This window comes from Corvus kubaryi, unplaced genomic scaffold (assembly GCF_017639235.1).
Source record: "Corvus kubaryi isolate FWS band 111438036 unplaced genomic scaffold, C.kubaryi_AGA036_p1.0 71, whole genome shotgun sequence".
Lineage (NCBI taxonomy): Eukaryota > Metazoa > Chordata > Aves > Passeriformes > Corvidae > Corvus > Corvus kubaryi.
In genome coordinates this window covers 10196748-10212663 of record NW_024582059.1, presented here as the reverse complement: position 1 = coordinate 10212663, position 15916 = coordinate 10196748, and the positions used below count along the sequence as shown (strand labels likewise).

The 15916-nt window shown below is 39.0% G+C and overlaps 1 protein-coding gene across 2 annotated transcripts in view; it reads left to right on the top strand.

Moving 5' to 3' along the window:
• Window positions 1–619: 619 nt before the first annotated feature.
• Window positions 620–15916, top strand: part of FSTL5 (follistatin like 5) — a 278658-nt gene continuing 263361 nt past the window's right edge. For both annotated transcript variants that reach the window (XM_042049795.1, XM_042049794.1), the window contains exon 1: window positions 620–884. The gene's annotated coding sequence lies outside the window, so the exon portion shown is untranslated. The remainder of the gene's footprint in view (window positions 885–15916) is intronic.

Below are 15916 nucleotides of genomic sequence, written 5' to 3'. Positions count from 1 at the left end.
CCTCCACCTTGGCACTCAAGAGCCTGAATTTGGTGTGGACGCTAGGGATTACCGATACAGGTGTGCAAAGCCTCCAGCATACCTGAACTTTCAGATAGCCCGTTGATATGTTAAACCCTATGAATTCTGCGTAACATCCCCCCTGCTTGAAACACGCCGGCACAACACAACACAACACAACACCCCTCCGTGCTTCAGGGGGGAGTTACTCGCTGTTTCTCAGCAGTTGCGCTTCTCACTGCCGGCGCCCGCGCTGCCATCTGCCCGGGCGCTGGGTGCCGCCGCCCGGGGCCGGCTCTGTGCGCACCGCGGGGAAAAGGGAGCGGGGCCACGGCCCTGCGGAGGGGAAGCCGAAGGAGGGATTCGGTGACCTCTGCCGGGAAAACAGCCCCCTGCGTGGGCACGGAACGCCTCGGCGCCGAGGGCTGACGCGACACGAGACGTTCTATCCCCCCGGCCCGTAGAAAACCGCAATAAGCCAGAAAACGGAGGCGGCGGTCGGGCGCAAGTTTGGGAGCCCGCCCGGCGCTGGGGGCGGCGCGGGGGCGGTGCGAGCGGCGGGCGGCGGCGGGCGGCAGTCGGGCTGGGCGGGAGCGCGGCCGCTGCTGTCCGCGCCGCGCCGGGTGCTGAAGGGCGCCCGCGCCGCCTCCGCGGCCGCGGAACCGCTCCCCGCGCCTGCTCCCGCCGGGAAGCGCCGTCACGGGAACTGCGCCGAGTTTGCTCCGGACGAGTCGCTCGCTCTCTTGCTCGCCGGGTCGCGGCGGAGCCGCTTTTGGCTTTGTTAAAGGAAGAAGTGTTCCTCTCTTTGCCATTTGCGCGAGGACCCGTCGAGCTGGGGTTTTTGGTTTTTTTCCCGTTGTGGATTTTAGTGACTCTCGGACAAGGTAAGCAGCCATACCAATATATGTATATACACACACGCACACATATATTTTTCACGTAAATGGTAGCAGGGTGCTGGATCGGATGGAGGAGCTGGCAATTAAAGGCAGAGCAAACTTGGAAGCTTGGTAGCTCTTAGGTCAGTGTAGGGGCAAGGCTTGGAAAAGGGTTGCAGCTTTCAGTGAAAAGGGCTCCATAAACAAAAGATGAATCTGAATGAAAAGTTCGAGGTTTATTTTTATTGAAAGCTGACTCTCAGAGTAATTTTTAAATGATTGAAAATGGTTTTTTTTTTAAATGTTGAATATTATAGAAAGATCTCCAAGCACATTACAGAACCTTCCTTGTATAAAAACCGATTTGGGGGGGACTAGAGAAGCTCTGGTTGATTCTGTCTGGGGGAAGACAGGATATGCGAGGTCATTCCGGGAAGTAGAGAGTAAAGTAGGAATTAAAGAGGATTTAAAAGCGTAGCCCCATGTTGCTCTGTGTTCTTGTGCGTGCCTGTATACGTGTGTAACAGAAGGACAGTGATACCCTGTTACTTGACAAAAAATTCAGCACTGTAACGCTGTCAACTTGTGAAACAGCACCTTTATGAAAGGGATCATCACTACTTCTGCCTCCAACGTCAATATGCGGGGGGTGTGTGTCTGTGAAAGTTGTGGATTTTTTTCCTTTAATGTTGGCCGAACGTCAGGCCTGCTTCCAGGATGCAACTAGGCGTAAATGCGAATCTTGGATTTAATAATACCATATGATGTTGCATTTATAGGACTGCTGTTGTCAGTAATTGAATAGAAGTGAGGAGTGTGGGCAGATGTAATGTCTTTTTCTTTCAGCAGTGTTTAATGTTTCGTGAGCTTGGTAAGGAACTCTGCTTCACAGAGGAGTTTGCTGCTGTTTCTGTGAGTTGTCAGAGTTGTGCACATGCAGAGCTCAGCGCTACACAGGGATTTCTGCACATGCGGAGCTGAGTCCCATGCAGGGGATTCTGTCTGAGATTAAGGTTGATTCCAGAGGGAATAGGCTACTGCTGCTGCTAGCCAGTGCTACTGAGATAACTGAACAGAATAAGCAGGTGAATGAGGTTCCCATCTTGTGTTTTTTAGGATTAGGTAGCACTTCATACACTTTTGGTTGTGAGGAATTTTCTTAGGAACTGGGACCTAAAGCACAAGTGTTTCTCTACACAGTTGTCCTTCACAAGTGCTAGCTGTTGTGTTAGCTGTGTGCATAAAGTAACTTCTGTTGATGAGATGAAGCTGATCAAAGGAGGCTGCTTCATAGCATTACAGCATTTTTTTGCTCCTGCATCATTTCCTTAATGTTAAGGTGGATTCTTTTTGCTGAATGTTTGTATCAGCTAGAGTACAAAGATAACCATCAGGCAGCAGCACAGAGCTACTGATGGGTGAAGTGGAAAGCTAGCAAAATGAGGAGAAAGTAGTTTAGCATGCCAGGACTTTCATTACATTTGGGTAGAATTAGGAAATATGCTTTATTGTTCTGTCTCCTTTCCCCTCTCTCCAGTCATAAAACAGCTGTCTTCTTCCTCTCTCAACAGCAGGGAATGAAAGTTTATTACACACCACTTGCACTGGTTGCAAGCCTTCATTGACAGTCTATCCATCAGCTAAGACAGCTCTTATCATCTGTCATTGACGTGAATATTGATTTGCTTTGAAATATTTTGATATAATTTTTAATGATGGCTTTTAAGGTATGGAGATTCAGGCTGTTTACTTTTTGAAGTAGACATTATGAAATTATTTTGAAAAAGTTAGCTTGAACCAGGTGGTGCAGGCACTACAATAACTGAGAGAAAGAAAGGCCCACAACAGAACAACCCCAACCCACTAATTTTATATCCAAACTTCTAATGTTTATACACGACCTGAATCTGCAAATCACTGTTCACTTGAGTGGTCTTTATTCCTACACATAGTCTTTTTCCAGCTAACAGGACTATGTCTGTTATTACATGATTAAAAGTGATTGACCTTTCTGAGATCAGTCGTTTTACCAGCATCAGCCGGATGATAAACTATGATACTAAGACATTAATTCTGTGCTTTTAAATTTAAATCTTATATCTGATTGTATTTTCTGTGTAATGGTTTGCCTTAGTTTGTATTAGGCTGCTTTATTTGATAAATCATGTTTGAAAAATGGGTATTTGAAATGATACATACATTCTGGAGGAGGTAAAATGGCACTGCTATTTTTCAACAAAATGGTGCTCTAAATATGTGTATCCATTAAGTGTGGTCCATAGCCATTTTGGTCATTGGTTCTAACTAGAAGAAGTCTGTCTGCAGTAGTAAACCTTGTTCAAGCATATGTATAAACTTATGAGGATATGATTTTTTATAATATGCAGTTCCAAGTCCTTTATCAACATCACGCAGAAGTTGTTAATGACTTGACCAAACAGCTGACTGCAGAACTAATGCAAAATCAGGGAGGAGTTTTGTTACAAAAACAGGATTCACGGAAAATTTGGGTTTAAAGAGGTACTTTATAGACTCTTCTTAAGCTAACCAACACACAAAGGTCTTCATGTGAGGGCACACATGACTATTGAAAATATCAACAAATGCACAGCCTTGTCAGGGGTCCAAAGCTTACTTTTTCCAGTGGATCACTTGTTTATTTGCTGGTTTAAGGCTTTTGACAGCAAATGGTAATCAGTAAAAGCCCAAATATTGTGGTTGCTCAGATCTAGGCGTGTTCTAGATCTACCTAATCATGTCAGTTTTTCATTCTGATTTTATTTGTGTGTGAGTTTATCCAGTAATTCTCAGAGTTTGTTTAAAAAGCAATATTCAGTCTTAGAAGAACTGTTACAATCACATAAATTGTCTTTTAAAAATACCAAACTTCTATTTTTCTTAGAAGAATGCATGCTGTCCCAAACTGTGTGACTTTATATAACATTTCAGAAAATACAAATTTTCTGTAACTCTTCTCAAGACTGTAAAATAATATTAAAAACAAGGCTCTGCTCAGTTTTATTAGTTTCAAATCTGAAGATGGAGCTCCAATAGGAATAGTTCTGCCATTTAACAGATCTGAACTTGACTTTCATATCTCAAAGGTAAGAGGTCAAATGAAGTTTAGGAAGTCAATTCTGATTATTTTGCTCTGGGCTGGCAAATGCTATTGGATAATTGTGGACATTAAATATTGCAAGAGTGGCTGGCTCAAGGGGACGCAGTGAATCCAGTGGCACTCTTGACTTTGTTCTAGAGTTTTTCTAAGCAGAAGCAGGACCAGATTTGTTAACTATTCAGTGTAGCTTGGTCTGTTATGCTATATAATTTTAAAGTAAATAGATTAGCAAGTTTGTTTGTAAATCTGTTTAATCCTGTTTTTTAGTTCAAGCTTCTTTTTTTTTTTTTTTTTTTTTTTTACCTTCTGAAGCATAGGGAATAGCTATCAGCAAATGAAAAGACTAGAAACTTGTTTGCATATGATATTATACATATTTAATACAGCATGCTTTTCCCTTCCTCTTGGTAGACAGAATGCCACTTGTCACTGGTCTCCACTTGGATATTGAGCCATTGACCACAGCACTGAGGGTCTGACCATCCAGCCAAATCCTCATCGACTGAGTAGTCCATGCATCAACTCCATGTCTCTCTAGTTTAGATAAATAATTTAAATTAAATTTAAATTAAATTTATATTATCGGAAGAGCAGTAAGTCAAATATTTTCTCTGTAGTAAAGAGACATTGAGAAAGCTGTGGGTTGACCAAGAGTCGTGGTTGTCTGGCCCCTTTGAAAATAGTGCCATATGAAACTCCCTCTAACACCTCCAATATCAAGGGTTACTACTGCCCAGGAAAAATATTCAAGAGAAATCAAACCCACAGCTTTATTCTCTTCCTTGCTATTTTACAAGTTGGTTTTTTAGGTTTTGGGTTGAGTAATCTCTAGATACAAAGACTTGTGTCCAGGTAGGTTGTGTTCCTTTCTAGCAGTTGCATTTATTAACAGATGTGTCTTTATTTGGATGGGTCAGTGCAGATCAAGGAATTTCTGCACAGTTACTGTGGCAGAAGAACTTCAGAAAAGCTCCCTAATTGCTGGTATCTCTCATTTCCTCTATGCCATTGTTACTTCTGTTTGTATTGGCTAAGTATACTGGCCAAGAGAGGTTGCTGTGGTTTAGCCAGGCATGATTCCTTGCCAAGAGGGGATGGGAATGACTTGGGAAATATGTATTTCTCATCTATTTTTAGCTTTATTTGATAGTAATATTTATGCAGGTATTTGCACTTAGTATCCTAGAAATGATCGTAGTAAGTCTGTTCAATTAATCACTCTTTATAGCATTCATTATGTAAAATTAGTGGTGAATTACTTGGCTCCATTGCTGAGTCGTGCAAATCTTAAGAAAATAAGAAGTTCTAAAGAGTTAAATGAGGGGAGAGTTGGCAATGCTTGCACTGATTGCTTGAAGTAGGTTGAAGTTCACAGTTTATTTGCATTTGAATTAACTGAGGTTGGTGTCCAGCAGTGCTTTTCAGAGCAGATTTCAGAAAGACTTTTTTGTGCGATAAAGTACTTGGAAATGTTAGATGGAAGATGAAGGATATTTAAAATATTTCTTTCTTTTCCTGACAGAGAGAGCTTTCTTCTCATTTTATTCCAAGTGAGGCTTATTGTAATCTGAAATATTTTTACCACTGAATAGGCAGTCTTGTGGTAAAAGCCACTATCATTTTCATATCAGCATATTAAAAACTTTCTGAAAGTATTTTTAGTTCCTTCATAAGGAATTTCCTAATACCTACAAAAAGAAATAAAATAATCTGAAAGCAGCTCATAACTTTAATGAGATAAAAACTTATTTATTACTAAAAATGCTCTTTTAGTAAATGATTGGAACTTCTAGATTATTACTTTACATACTTTTGCTTCCATTAGGAAATAAAATATTTTAAGAGGCTTTCTGCATTGTAACTCTGAACTGTACGTATTTTTATTATTATAACAGAACTTTGTCTTCCTAAACAATACGTAAATCATACATGTTTAAACAAATCAATGAGCAATAAAACAAAAGCAGGTAGAAAATTCTTACATGATGGATAGTAGAAATAAACTTTGTTTTCAGAGAGCTTGCAGATTATGACTTGTTTCAAAGTTCAACATTTCAAGCTCTATTTTTTTAATGTATTTTCTTTCATAAACTTTGCTTAAAACACCACTATAACTGATAATATGTGTTGTTTATGAGTTTTATTAATTTTTTTCATAAATGATTGCTCAGGAAGCAAAACCAAAGCACTTTCACATCATTCTGGTACATCAATGGAAATCTTGATTCATATGCAAAAGCAGTCAAAAAGATAAATGCAACCTTTGACTCTGTTACAGAGTGAATATAGTGTACTAATGTTACAATTATTTATACAATTGAGGATTGTATTTGGTAACAATCATGGCCTTCCAGTGATAACAAGAAACGTGCAAGGTTCAAACACATTTAGCGTATACTGAGAAAAGACTAATACCTGCTTTCTGAGAACAAACTGTAGCGCAATGGAAAGCTAAATGCACATGAATTAAACACAGGTATTTGTGAACTGGTCATTCAGAGTTGCAGGAGTCCAACTTTTTATTCATAGAGCAGAAAATAACTTATTGTACATAAGTAAAAGAAGATATGCACCTTGTTAATTTTGAAAATGCTTTTGCATTTATATTTTAAGAGAAAGAGAATTATTTTGTCACACTTTGGAGAGGTTTTTGTTCCTTCTGCATCATCATTTGTAGCAGTGTCTAATTTTTCCCTCCTAAGGGTCTGTTTTGAGCCTTATACCAACAAAAAGTAGAAGCTTTTATAAGACATTTGTACCACATCTTGGTAACTATTCACCTTTTATGAGAGATTTGATAGCTGAAAGAAACCTGAGACCAGGTACCTTTGTTAAGGGCAGGTTTTCTCGGTGTTTTACAGATACTCCTCAGGTCTGAGAGGTGAATCCTCAGAAAATTCTCTGAAAGACATTTCCAAACATTTGCTCAGTTATCTCTGCAGTATTCATAGGAGTGCAAAATCTGATATTATCAAGGAAAGAATGCTTTGGATTGGAAGGGACCTTAGAGATCATCTTGTTCCAACCCCCTGCCATGGGAAAGGACACCTTCCAATAGACCAGGTTGCTCAAAGTCCATCCAGTTTGGTCTTGAACACTTCCAGGGCTTGGAGCATCCACAGCTTCTCTGGGCAAGCTGCTCTGGTGTGTCAACACCCTCATAGTGAAGAATTTCCTCCTAATATATAATCTAAAACTACTCTCAGTTTAAAGTTATTCTTCCTCATCCTATCACTACATGGCCTTGTAAAAAGTACCTCTTCATCTTCTGTGGAAGGCCCTTTTAGGTAGTGGAAGGCTTCAATGTGGTCTCCCTGGAACTTTCTCTTCTCCAACCTGAACAACCCCAACTCTCTGAGCCTTGAGCGGTGCTTCATAGGAGAGGTGCTCCAGCCCTCTGGTCATCTTGGTGGCCCTCCTCCAGACTTGTTCCAACAGGGGCACATCCTTATGTTGGGGCTCTCAGAGATGGATACAGTACTCCAGGTGGTGTCTCACAAGAATGGAGTGGAGGAGGAGGATCATCGCCTGTAGGTACAAAAATGCTGTTAGTGAGGATCTTCTTGTTATTTTTCTAAGTCCGTGAGAGACTTTTCTCTCTCACAGAAGAGGTAGCAGGGAATGTAAACACCCAAGCCACCTGCAACCTTGGAAAGTCTTGTTTATGGTATAGTAGAAAATATTTTGATAATGGATGTTTTAGGATTTTGGCCAATCGCCCCCAAGGGGTGGTTGGTCCTTTGTCCAATTAGACTATGAAGAAAAAAGTCTATAAAAGAGTTTGTAAAATAATTAAATAAATCAATCTTGCTGCACAATTCCTGCCTGCTGGATCTCCTCCTCCTCCTCCTCCCTATAGCTGCGGGACACGGTGATATACCGTAGGAACCAGGCCTGCGGTAATAATCGCCCTTGACCTTCTGTCCACAATTCCTTTGCTGCTGCCCAGGATTTGTCTTTCTGCACTGCAAGTGCACATTGCTGAGTCATGTTGAACTTCTTGTCAGCCAGCACCCCCAAGTCCTTCTTGCCAGGGATGCTCTCAACCTGTTCTCCACCCAACCTTTATTTGTACTTGGGATCGCCACGACCCAAGTGCAGGACCTTGCACTTGGCCTTGTTGAACTTCAGGAGTTTTGCGCAGTCCCACCTCGCAAGCCTGTCCAGGTCCCTCTGGATGGCATCCTTTCTCTCTAGTGTGTTGACTAAACCATGCAGCTTGGAGTCATTGGCCAACTTGCTGATGATGCACTCAGTCACACTGTCCATGTCACTGATGGAGCTGTTAAGTAGCACCAGTCCCAGTACCAGCCCCTGAGGAACGCCACTTGTCACTGGTCTCCACTTGGATATTGGGCCATTGACCAGAGCACTGAGGGTCTGACCATCCAGCCAATTCCTTATTGACTGAGTAGTCCATGCATCAACTCTATGTCTCTCTAGTTTAGATAAATCATTTAAATTAAATTTAAATTAAATTTAGGGGTTTTTTTAAAAGTAGCATCTTATTTTGACAGCCCTTCTTTTCTCTCTGCCCTGTTTCAAGATGGAAACATAAGTTCAGCTCATCATCAGTTTTTGCAGTGGAAGGGCCACAGAGAAAGAAGAGAAGTCCCTTGTGACAGTACTTTGGGTTTGTCCTTGTCAAGTGGAATTAAGTTGCACGGATCCTCCCTCTCCTTGCAACAGCCAAGGTTAGCCATAACCTCAGCTTCAGTGAGAAATTGATGTTTTTAATCTTGAGGGCTGATTTTTAAGTTGAAATACAGTTCATCACAGTGCTGCTCTTCCATATTATCAAGCACTTTGACAGAGAGAAAATTCTTATTTAAAATATAAGACACAGCACCAGGTTATTATAGGTTGAAGGCTGATTATATTTTTCATTTTTTTCCTATGCCTTTTAAGGTGAATGAATCTTAGCTAGTATAGTGGAGAGTTAAAATATTATTTATTAAAATTGTTTGTCTTCTAACCTATATGTTATGTTTCTATCTTTCATTTATGCTACCTTTATATGCTCATGTAATTCAGAAACCCAGCCATAATTAGTGCTATGGTAGTATTTCAACACAAAAAATGTATTTCTCTTTTAGATGTTTTTGTATTTGCTCGAGGCTGATTTTGATAAACAGTAATATTCTGTAGAAATTTTCCTAGACATAGATGCATGGGCTGATTTAGTTCTTTTCTTGGGACACTGAAAGAAAAAACTACAATTAACATCACTTCTGAGATTTAACTTTTGTATAATGTAAATTATTTTTTGAACTGAAGACACTTTTTCAAGTGAATTTAAACTGTGTTGCTTAGCTATAGTTGCATTTTAGTCTACTGTCTTAAGAGGCTGATTCTCTTATTTTATGGTTGGAGAATTTTTTTCACAGAAATATTTGAACAGTCTATATTTGTATGTTCTTGGTGCAGTCAGCAGGGTGGGGGAGGTTTTCTGCACCTTGGAGGTTGCATTTGAAATATTAGTAGAGTGCTTCAAGCATCAGATCTTAAAACTGGTGTCCCCAAAGGACCAAAAAGATCTAATATTTTAATATATTTGCGTCCTTTATACCTTTTCTGTGTGATAGTCACATTCATCTACTGCTCTAGGCTCTCAGTAATCTTTTCTATTCATAAGTAAACTTTTAAAAGGGCTGCTATGCTTATCTTTGTAAAAATACATGATATACACATAAGTCATTAATAAATCTATACTGAAAATTTGATTTATACTTCCAAAGTCTCAGAAATCTGTATAATAATATAGCCCCCCCCGTTCTCATGGTTTCTCAGATAGAACAGCTCTCACATTAATAAAGAGATTGAAATGAAAGTTTGTGATATAATTTGCTGACTCTAATGATTTAGAGTGCATTTATTAATTTATGAGCTGCATCTGTCTCCTCGATGAACAGTGTGAAGTATTATGGCTAATAATTTCATTTTTATCATTCTCTGCTTGCCTTTTGAGAGACAAAGGTCCAATTTTAGTGAGTTAGTCTTATATTTTTTATAAGCTGGGCATGTTTCTGGAGTTATCATGAGTAAATGGTGAAAGAAAACCTAAAGAGCTGATCATGAAGCTTTACATGGTTAAAAAAATAAGTTTTGTACCTTTGTTATTTTTTTTAATGAAGAAATTGAAGGGGGAATTGTATGCATGGATGCAAATTCTGAATTATAAAATTTGTGTTATTTAAGTGTTAAGTATTGGGTATTAAATATTTCCCAGTAAGAAAAATGCCTTCACTAAAAGGGTGGTCAGGCATTGGAACAGGCTGCCTAGGGAAGTGGTCCACCATCCCTGGAAGTGGTCAAGGAATATGTGGATGTGTCACTTGGGGACAGTGTTTAGTGGTGAACACAGCACTGCTGGGCTAATGGTTGGTGATCTTAGAGGTATATTCCATTGATTAATGATTCTGTGATTGTGTTCAGTTTGAGCTCTTCCAAAAAGAGCTATGAAAAGAGTTGCAAAGTTACGTATAAGCATTGCAAAAATCATTAGTAATGGTTGGGGTTTTTTTTAGTATTCAAAGTCAAGACTTATTTTAAACTTCCCATACATCTGAGATCCTTAACAACTCAGATGGTAATTTGTATTTTCAACATGACCTTTCTTATCCCAGCATGCAGCAGAAGGTTTCTGTGGCATATTGATTTGTATTCATCAACCATGCGACGCACTTTGGTAATTTGAGGGATTTTTAAGCATCAATTCACCATTTCTCTCTAGAACTGGAATTCTGCGGTTACCATTGGTAAAGTCAACAGATTTACAAGCCACAGCAAATTTGGGATGTCAAGAAGGAATACCATTTGCTGCAAATTGTTTTTCCTCTGTTATCTTTTACTTTGGGTTTACTTTCTCTATTTTTTAGAGTAATTTATTTCACAAAAGGCCTTTAGGCCTCAGAAAGCCAGGTTTTTTGTGTTAAAGATAGTGTATTTCATTATTTATAACAATTTGTAACTGTTCGTCATGTAGCCTTTGCGTGGAATACAAAATGTCACCTGTTATTTTTCACAAGTTAAAACACCTCCGTGAGGAACTTAAACTGAGGCAGAATGGAATAGGAAAGTGCTACTGAAAAGAGTCACACTGCCTTAAAATGAGTATGCAGTGTGTGTGAAAGTTCAACTAATTTACAAAGATGAGGCCTAAAAGTGAAGCTTCAGAGTGGAAATTTCCTGATTGGAAAGGGTACATCTAGCCAAAAAATTATTCTGAAGGTTGTTAATAAGTGCAAGTGGAGGAGAAACAATCCAGAGAAAGACTTTTCCATAGTAAATATTTTTAAAATTTAATTATACTTCAGAGAAAGCCATGGGGAGTGGGGGAGAAAGCTGGTATTAGCACTATGTGGAAATGTCATCTTTGAGTGTTTTAATATGAAAAAGTATCTTTTAAGAAGTGCTGCTCGTAAATTTCTAATTTAGGACATTTCTGAGTTTACCTAGTCTCTCAAGACTAGCAAGAATTGGAGTACAGAAAATAGAAGGTTATGCTTTCTAGGAGCTGAACACTATGAACAGGAGCTGAATCCTGCTACTCCTTTTGGCTTGTTCTACATCTACACTCAGAAGAAGACACATAACTGCTCACAAATGAAGGGTCAGAATTTGGCAGATCTGGGCTTAAAAAACAGAGTGGAAAGTGAGCAGTAAGTGAAATAAAAAACCTAGTAATTGTACATACAAATTAACAAAAGCTTTAGAGTGTGCTCTTAAGTATTCTTTCAAGGAAGGAGTTTCTGAACTGAGAAATATTTTTTTCTGTTGCTCCATGTTAAGAGACAGTGTCATTTTTATCTTCAGCAGGAATTAAATTTTAGTGTAAGATATTTAGGCAGAGGGCAGAAGCCTTGGACATATTTCTCTAGAGAAATGCTTCTTGTTTGCTGGCTACCATAGCATCTGTTGGGAGTGAAAACATTGATGAAATAATTGTGAACCAGAAGAATGTAACTCCTGATCCACCAAAAGAGAATGAAATTCTTTGTGTATTTAAGGGAAGTAGCTATTTCCCTTAAATACACAAAGGGGAAAAAGAAAAGTCTGCAATAGCTAAACTCATGACTTTGTAGCTACTTTTCTTTTTTTCTTTCAGTTTCTAGTGGAAAAAAAAGTAATTACTAGTGGAAAAAGAGAAGAAAAAAATAGCATTTCTGTGCTCCCAGACTGACTGAAAAGTGGTATGGTTACATTTACATTAATATTATCATAGCAGGTTTGCATCAGTGAAAATACAAGGATAAATCAGACACCATATGTGCAGCTCCACACTTAATTACTAGACAAACACTTCTGTAATGAAGATTATGGCATTGTTTTGAAATTTGCATCCTCCTTTTTATCCTTGCATGCATGTTATTCCTCGCCATCTGTGGGAAATATTATAAAATTAGAGCCAGTGAGCAAATCTAACAACAGAAGAATATTAATGGTAAAAGTCAGTATTACTAAAGAAGAGTCCTAAATTTCTGAATGTTCATGAAGGGCTGTTATGACCAAAAACCACCCTAAACACTAGAATGCTGCTAGAATATGTGTTTACAGTAGATAAAATAATAGATAATTGAGAGTCCCAATAGCAAAAAAGTCTTCCACTTTGCTGTGGGATTCTGGATCATGTTTATTGTCACAACAATGTAAGAGAGATACTAAGCTTGCTCAAACAGCCTTTCAGTTATATTTTAAATAAGTTGCTTTAGAGTTTATTGTGTTCACTTTGACGTAACTGAGCAAGTAAAGTCATAATCAGAGTGCAATTTCAGTCTGTAGCTAAATAAACTAATAATATTAATTGAACTGTGTTGGGGTCACTGCTATCCCTCACATCCTGTTACACCTGTTGGTCAGTCTTTCCATCTATTGGCCAGTGGCGTTGATATGAGTGGTGAAAAGGATTAGGGAGCTGGTCTGGCTAGAAATTAACCCTTTTCCTGCACTGCTCTCCACCTATCAGTTGGAATATCACGACCAAAGATCAGTTTAAGCTCTGATGGAACAAGATCACTTCCATCAAAATGATGTAAAACTGATTTGATTGAACCAGTGTGTTACTGTAGACGTAGACTGTAACAGTAATCGTCTGGGATAAAACTTGAACAGAGCAGTACAGTCCCTATGACTTCAGGCACTGAACTGCAGGTAACTACTCTCTCCCCTGTGCATCCCAAGACATAGCTTTAAACCTTTCTCTTAGGGCTTCTAGTGGGATAGTTTATCCCTATAGTAGTATTTCAAGTGGGTGAGGATAGACTTACAGGAATACTGGTCTAGAAAGAGACTGATGTAAAGCAAACAACCCCTGCATTTATCCTCCCAGGCATGCTTCTGATATCCTATCATGGTTAAAAAAACAAAACAAAAAACCCCAAAAACCCAACAAACCAAAAAACCAAACCCAAAAAGCTGTCTTTCCCAGCTTTGTAAATGGTTCTTCTGGAGTAGTTTTTAAATATTCCCTTTCCAGATACAGATCTCCCTTGGGCTTTTAGAGTAGCCAAAAGTGGGGCAAAACATAGAGGTGAATCCAGGCTATCTTTCATGGGTGATGTTCAAAGAGGTCAAGTGACTTTGGAAATAAGGGGTGCTTTTTGATACTTTTTAATGGCACCTACTCTCCTTTTTTTCCTCAGTATGCATTGTGTATTATATGGTTCACTCAGAACTGTAAGGTACTCTGAGTCTCTGGTAGTATTAAGGACCACGAATAGGGAGTACTTAGCAGAACCTTACAAATTGGATCTTGGGTTGTTGGCGAGGCTGGCTTTAAGCATAGGAGGCTGCCCAAAACAGTTGACTTTGAGAGAGAGCAGCAACGGCTCTACTCTTGTTTTGTTTCCAAGTGTTCAACTTAGAAGTTGCAGCCACCGGCTGCAGTGTCAGTGAGTGTTGGCACTCTTTTATTAAGTGAGGAATTAGGGAATATGAGCAGTGTGCACTGCTACATGGAATATCCTCTCTTCCTTCTTAGGAAGGAAGAGATCCAGCATCCCCTTTTCCCTCATCTCCTGCACTATGCCAAGAAGATGAACAGTGAACCCGATGCATCAGTTTGGTTCCCTGACATTTATTGCCTTTATCCTTCTTTGGCACTCTCTTTTTCTTCCTGCTGGAACTTTCTAGTGCTACAGATCATACTCCGTATTTTTGGAGGAGGCAAAGAGAGAGGGTTTGACCTGGGTTTGCTATCAGCTGTGATTTGAGATGATCCATGTCTTACTCTGGAGGATGGAAGTTATCATCACCTCTCTTCACTGAATGTCAGATTGCCTCATTTATGCAACTTTAAGACATTGAAGATGACAAAGAAAGGTGGATTCTTCCCTCTATCTGTAGGCAGGGTAATCCTGTTTTTTCAAAACCAGAGATTTTCAGAATGCAAGAATGATTGTATTAAAGTGATTAATGTTGAAGTGATTAATTAAAGTCATTTGGACAGCCTTCACTGAGGCTTTTTCCACTGCTTAATAGTCATGTAAGAACTGCAACACAGTAAACAGTCTTCAGATTCCATTGCATGTTGCTGAACCAGATAAAAACTTTCAAAATAACTTTCGAAGCCCTCTTTCTCTGCCTTGATGAATTTCTGTGTTTTGTGGCTTGCAGAAAATCTCATCTGGTTAACAAGAAATATTTGAAATTGCTGAGGGGCAGGCATTCCCAGAAGTTTAAAATACAGAGGCAAGAGAAGCTTTCAGCACTAACGCCATAGGGATGCTTACCTGAGTCAGCACTGAGGATAAATCATGTGACAGTAAGGGATTCATCAATAAAGGGCCACTTGGACATTTGCCACGTGACCAGCGTTTGTGACAGAGCAGTTGGGATGGGATGTTCAGCAGTATCTCCCGGCTCGTCTTCATGAGCATTGCACTTCACAAAGGTGTCCTAGACAATCCCAGGGTGGATGCGGTTGAATCAAAAATTGAGAACAGCATCAAGGTGGGATGAAAAAGGGAGCACAAACTTATATTTCAGGGAGATGGGGTGGTCACTCTTCAGGCTGTAGCTTCACAGTGACACCTTCACATGAGAAGAGATGGGATGTTCTTGCCTATGCACAGAGTTCATACTAGATGTGATATGGAGTGTCTGGTGATGGCATCTGAGCATGAATTTCTTGGTGAAATATAGTTTTTTTTTTTTGTTGAGAGGGTCTTTCTAGTGTTTCCTGGCACACTGATGGTCAAAACTTCATTCTAGTCAATTTTACATTAACTATTTCCTGTATTTCTATTGTATAAATAAAACTGAAGCTATTTACTTTTTTGCCTTTCCAAAAATAACCAAACAGTGCAAAAAATCCTCCTCAAAACCCCAAAAAGCAGAACCAAATAAAATATGTAAAATTTTTTTGTTTTTTAGGTCAGTGACCAAAAAAAAAATTGTTTTCAATCTGTTATACAAGGGTGGTTGACGAGAGACAAAATACATTCCTTTCACATACTACCATTTCATCACCACATACTGGCTGCTCCTTGCTTTGTATTATCTCCGTTTCATTTTTTTAGAAGTAACAATATTTTTAGCTAATGAATTATTGAAAAAATCTTATTTTACAATCCTTTTTAGCTACAACCTAATCAGGAAATGGTAGGTTTTTCTGGTATACTGTCAGCTTTCCAGCATGCATTTGGAACTACTTCTTCCTAGTAGTTATATTAGAGTGGTATAAAACCATAAGCAATAAAACTCAGTAAAATAGTACAAGACAGTTAAAACATAGCAGGAAATGTAGGTTTGGATCCTATTGGATAGGACTGTAAGCATATGAGAAATGCACTATTTTATTAGAAATATCTTCGCAAAATTTAAAGAAGGATGCAGTTTTTCTAGGAAAATTACTGTGTACTGTAATGATGCACTAATAATATAAATAGTAGAATGCAAATGACCAAGTCAGCTGTCAGAG